We start from the raw sequence: 6,000 nt of genomic DNA, 5'->3' as shown, positions 1-6,000 counted from the left end.
TTTTACCGCAAACTTTTTTTTCGAGGCATTTTTTACGGAAACAAAAAATGCCAACATTTTGGGGGGGGTTTGTTTGGGGGTTCTCACCCCAACCCAAGCCCCCTCACCGTGCTTTTAAGCCACCCAAAACCCCTCCAAACCTGTTTTAACCTCTTATCCCCATATATGTTTTAAATCAGTATATTTTCGGTTTAATTACATTTTGTATTCATGTAACTGTATATTTTAAATTGTTGTTTTGTATAGGTTTTTTGTAAAAAAAAAAAAAAGCAAATAATAAATATATATATATATACGTCGAACATAAAGTTTTCGGTAAAATCACTGGATAGCGGTATCCTTCGAGAAGTACATGTGTAGCTGATGCGTAAAGTATGGTCATTGCCATTGTAGGGACTAGTTGCCAGCTGATCATTGTTCATGCATGTGGTGCACATGTAAAATAAGGAATACATTTACGGCCGTTTCTTTCTGCTAGTTAAACAAAACCAGCTTCCCACTGCCCGTGCCGCCCCTGAGGCTGCACGCAGCCTGCGGGTAAAGGGTTACATATTCTCGGAAGCAGGACACGCAAACTTTGAAGGACTTTATTTTCCTCTGCGGTCACGTGGCGTCCGCGCGCCCAATGGCGCAAGCTTCAGAGCCTGCCATGCAAACTCACCGACAGCGAGGTGTTCTTATGTACATATTTAGCACTCGCACGCGGATAACAGGTTATACCATGGGAGAGAGTAAGCAGGCAGGAGCTGCGCCTCTACAGCAGCGCGGAAGCAGCAGGTAAAGCCCTGTCATTACCTTGTGTAGTGCCCACACCCCGAACGGCTATGCACTCTTATTTTCACATGTATACTGTATTTGTTTTTTTTTTGTGTGTCCTGCTAGTCGCAGGTTTCCACGGTTTTCCTGGGACCGCTTCGGGGCTCTTTCTGCCCACCTGCTTCGGGAAAAAGCTCTTATCTGTGTTAACAAACTCAGCCACGGGAGCCACTGTATAGCAAACCTGTTGCGCAATACCATGCCCCGGTGCTGCGCTGGTGGTAAAGAGTTCTTCACTGGTCTTGCTGAAGGTTCGCTGCCAGTTGTGACGACCATTCGATGGTATAATTGTGGTTCTAGAGTTTGAAAGCCTTCCGGGGTGATGCTGAAACCCATATCGCTCCATCCTTTCTGTAGCCCCACCTCACACCCACATTCCTTGATCGCTGGCAATCAATGTTAGGGTGTTCTGTTACAGAACACCCGATTGCCAGCGATCAAGGAATGTGTGTCGCTGGACATGATGACATGATAAGGGTGACCCCGTGCACCCGGATGCATCGCAATACACTTCGCGCTGCTCGGTTCAAAGGCAAGCACTCGCACTTTTGAGTTGTGAGAGAACTTCGCCCGTGTTGCCGCGCCGCCCTGGGGACGGCTTATAAAATCATTGAAATCGCTCTGGTTTCAGGGCGTGTGTTGGCAACCCACGCGACCAGTTTAGGCTTCTAGTCTCTCATGAAACAGGAAGCACGAAGGAAGGTCACACAGAAAAACCAAACAGGTTCTACCTGAGTAAAAGTGCCTCTACAGCTCGCGGCGTTCTGCGCCTTGCTAAAGCGGCTGTCCACCCATGTCCAGTGGCGCTCACGGTATCGCTCTCAAGAAGGCGATTTCATGGAAAGCGCCACGCCCTTCTGCAAAGGCAGCTACACTGTACCCATAGTACCAGTGCCTCAGAGGCCGACATTTTCAAGAATCCTCATTTAGAAGCTATAATGAATTCCAAGTTTCAGAGTCATGATATGGCGCCACTCGAAAATCCTGCTTTACAGCCGTGGTCGGCAGTGCAGCTGCTTCAGTATAGGGCCTTTCTCATACTAGGAACAGGAAGGGCCAGCGCCTCTGCATTATAGAATTCAAATCAGGTGCGTGGGTGCAAATGGTGGCTGGAAAAAGGGAAACGTTACAGAGATACGTACACTACAATGTTTTTAAAAACAAAAAAACACCAGTGGCGTTTCATAATGTAACATTTAATGAAGTTGCGTTATTTGCTTGCCTGTAATTAGTTTGTGAGACATTTGACCCCACTGTGCGAGGGTTAGATGTCCTCGGGGTTGGCTAGTGACTTGGAATACCTTGAAGGTCAGAGGTGGTAAATATGGGCTTGTGTGCAAGAAGGCGCCATCTTTTTCTGGATGCCTTCTGCATGCTGCAGTAAATCAGAAACAGAACGTCAATATGAATCCAGAGTAAAGTTTGCTTACATTGAGGCCACAGTGGTGAGTGTTGGTTGTCTTGTCTTCTTGTTTTCAAGCTCTGTACAATTTCCTAGTGCACACCCAGAGACAACTCACTGCAAAGTCACAGCCCTATCGCTTCAGAGAATGAAAGCAAATACTGCAACAGGGAACCAGTCCCTGAAGCAGTTGTTCCTAAGCAGGTTCTTTACCTATTCAAAGAATATTTTTATTTTATTTATTCATTTATATACAGAAGGAACAATGCTTTTTTGCTCACAAAAGAATGCACAATTGATCAGAAATCACATTTCATGGGAAGCAGTGGGTTCCTTGCAATGGGGTGAGTTTGAGGGACATTCTGACCAGTTTGTAGAGGGGTGTAAATGGAACAGTCACCGTGGACAATACATAAGTGGACATACATAGATTAAGGACAACCAACACTGGATATTTTTAAGTGCAGGTAGGCGGTACGGCCAGCTGTGCTCTGCCATTATTAATTGCCTTTATTATTAGGTTTAGCAAGACCACAAAATGAAAAAGGAATAACCCAAGAGTCTGAATGAGAAAAAGGTCAGTGGTGAAGTGCACCGCTCTTAGAAGTGGTGAAGTGCACAGCTCCTAGATAGCATTCCTTCCCAGCATAGGCACTTAAGGAGAACATCCACTTTGGACAGCACCCACGGTCTGCACAAGGGCATCAAAGTGCACATGAGTGTGCGTTCGAAGTAGTTTCGCAAGAGAGATTAGGGTGCTTGAAAGAACAGGGCGATGAGGGAGCTAGTAATAAAATGTCAGTCAAAAGATTGAAACACTTGTGTATAGGCGCGTTATAAATGCCATATCATATCATATCATGCGATCAGAGTCGACACGGTCCTGAATAAACCTTTTGCCAATAATAGTAACTGGCACTCAAATTGCAGTGGGAAAAGGCGGCTAGCAGCAGGAGCCAACAAAATGCCAATACAGACTGGTTATGAGCTAAAAGTGTGCTCTACTCATGTTTTATTTTTTATTTATTTTATTTTCGAATGTACTGGATTTGTGAATTTATTTTAAACATTTTTCCCAAGCAGAATGTTTTGTTTGTATGTATATATGTATGTTGACTCCTTATAGAGCACTAATACACCAAAGCCATCATACACTGGACATTCAGAATAGTACACAATGCCAAATCTAAGGTATACAGGAGGTACTGGAAGTTCTTTCCCTGCCATCTGAAAATCATGCTACACAGTTCTGTTTTGACTTGCAGGATTCTGAGAAAGGTACAGTTCACCATATTCATACAGGTGAGCGGCACAGGCAGGCCCGCTTGAATACATTTATGCCGGTGCATGCTGGCAGCTACCACAGTGAAGTGCCTAAAGGCAGAACACATGATTGATATCCCTGCTTGATGGCTTGACATACAATTGAGAAACAATCGAGATAACAGTGCCGCCTCCCTTCCATGCACCAAAAAGGTTATTTAGGCATACAGTCATCACTTGTGTAATGCAGGAAGGGTAATGCAGGAAAGGTGAGATGGATTGATACTTTATACAGTTTGTTTCCGGTGTCCAGTGATAATAGAGAATACAATTACAGAGAACGCTGTAACAAATACAGAGAAACAAACTTCGAACATATTTAAAAAAATAGATATGGGTTGGGGTACAGGGGTAAAACCGGTGCGAATGGGGTTGGTTTAAGCACATAGAGAAACGTGGGGTTCTGGGGCACACTCCCCAAAAAATGCATTTTGATATTTGTTCACTTATTGTTTTTGCTGAAAAAGCATTCTCTGCTATGTATTCTCTGTAATCACATAGAACCTTCATTTCCATCCTCAAAATGAAGGAGGGAATGGATAAAAAAAATAGAAAAGTAATGCATGCAGAGTTCTGAAAATACCACTATTTGTAGAAATCGGCATCCGTAACCAGCAACCTTGTATATTTCTTCTAAGGAGCTGGATTATAAGTATTGCTCATGCGTTAACAGTAATTGCAGCTTGTGGTCATTCTTTAAAACCACTGCTTATCCTATAATAAGAGACCTATTCAGTGCATTGTGGCGAGAGCAATGATTTCAGTTCTCTTCTGTACACCACTGATGAATGACTGGTGCAACCAAGGGTTTCCCAGTCCATGTAGGGCACAAGATAAGAGGAGTCTGTGGCATCAGGAGTGTCCTGGGGGTGACATAGGTGTAACACACCCATTACTGCTTTGCTGATCACCTGGACTTCAGCTCGCTGATTACCAGGCAAGGAAGTATATCCATCTTTTGAACAGACATATACTAACATCCATTATCAGGTATCTGGTGCTGCTACTAGTTGGATTGGATTCTGTGAGTGTAACTTTCATGCAGCATCTGTTTTCTAAGCATATCTTGAAATTGGTGGGTGGTATGTTGCTCCTGTTTATAGTGTAGGAGAGCCTGGTTATCTTGAAAACAGCAGCTACCAGGACCTAGTTCTGGCTCCCCAGGCCACTTGTACCTTTGTAAACATGTGCATGTCAAATTAGCGTTGAGCATTTGAGAATGTTAAAAAAAAGAATTATGACATATTTAAACATAATGGATAATACATAATGGGCAAAAAGTTAAAGTTATGTAGCAGTTGGATTTGTGGTGCGTTGAGTACTCACTCCTGGTTCCCCAGTGATAGCGCATGCCTTCTGGGTGAAGCCCGACATCCAAGAACTGCTTTTAGCTCCTGCTCATGGAATCTCAATTTCGAACCCTGTTTACGATTCGTAGGGCGTAATTTACATCGCATTTTTCAATGGGATTGCACCATTACAGAACACTTTTGTAAATCAGGCCCTTATTGTCTAACACATGCAATGTTATTGAAAGAAGGTCAACACTTTCCGTTCTGCCTGATACACTCTTGTCATAGCCCTTGTGTCATCAGGGCTCAAGTTGAGGGTACACGCGGGGGGACGGAGTCCACCCACCTTTTCCAGAGGGTGGACTCAGTCCCCCCCAGCTAAAATGTGAAACTTTGAAACTCCTCTTTGAATTTTTGCATTAAAGCATAACTCGGGGATCAAACCACAGTCATCAGGTTTGTAGGCCAGACACTTCACCACTGCACTATATAACCCAATGAAAAAAAAAACAACTAAAGGTGAAATCTCCCATTTCGGTAATGCAAGTCCCAGGGTAAACATTTGTATTGTTTCTTTGAGTTTGACACATGCACACCTTTAAACGATTTCAAAAACACTATTAAAAGAGAATATCCTCTCTTGGTTTTGTGTATGTGTTTATTTTATGAAAGGCAAATGCCATTCGTCCTGTTCAATTTGGGTGGTTATGCAAAGTCAATTCAATGAAATGTGCAAATTTCACCTTGATATGCTGATTTCTGTCAATGTCACATCCCATTGCATTTGTTGATGAGTCCCCCCCACTTACATTTTTAGGACTTGACCCCTGTGTGTCATGACTGGAGTAAGACTGGAGTAAGACATCAGCCCCATCGTGAAGCCAGTTGGACAGCTCATATTTGTATCATCTGGAGATTGCATGGGAGGTATCCTTGCAAAGCACTCGTGCATGATTTTCTGATAAAACGACGAAGGCGTCATCATACTCCCGTTTACTTGAAGAAGATGGGTTGCACGCCTACTAATAAACTCGGCATGATGGCGGTGCAGATTAAAGAGTTACTTTTAATTTATGTTCATAAAATCATATTGTCCACCACAAAGATACATAGAGCCTAATTCACACAAGGTTTTTATAATGGCAAAACCCTATTGGAAAAAAATGC

The 6,000-nt window shown here is 43.3% G+C and overlaps 1 protein-coding gene across 5 annotated transcripts in view; it reads left to right on the top strand.

The window, feature by feature from the left end:
- Positions 1–631: 631 nt before the first annotated feature.
- The window catches only part of LOC138516580 (uncharacterized), a 486,378-nt gene continuing 481,009 nt past the window's right edge, over positions 632–6,000 (top strand). For 3 of the 5 annotated variants that reach the window (XM_069631825.1, XM_069631822.1, XM_069631823.1), the window contains exon 1: positions 632–777. The gene's annotated coding sequence lies outside the window, so the exon portion shown is untranslated. Of the gene's footprint in view, positions 778–5,650; positions 5,761–6,000 lie in introns of all 5 variants that reach the window. The other 2 variants (XM_069631826.1, XM_069631824.1) reach the window with 2 other exon arrangements.

This window comes from Ambystoma mexicanum, chromosome 6q (assembly GCF_040938575.1).
Source record: "Ambystoma mexicanum isolate Mex_15411 chromosome 6q, UKY_AmexF1_1, whole genome shotgun sequence".
NCBI lineage: Eukaryota > Metazoa > Chordata > Amphibia > Caudata > Ambystomatidae > Ambystoma > Ambystoma mexicanum.
The sequence above is the reverse complement of the archived record's forward strand: the minus strand, read 5'-3'. Positions and strand labels throughout refer to the sequence as shown.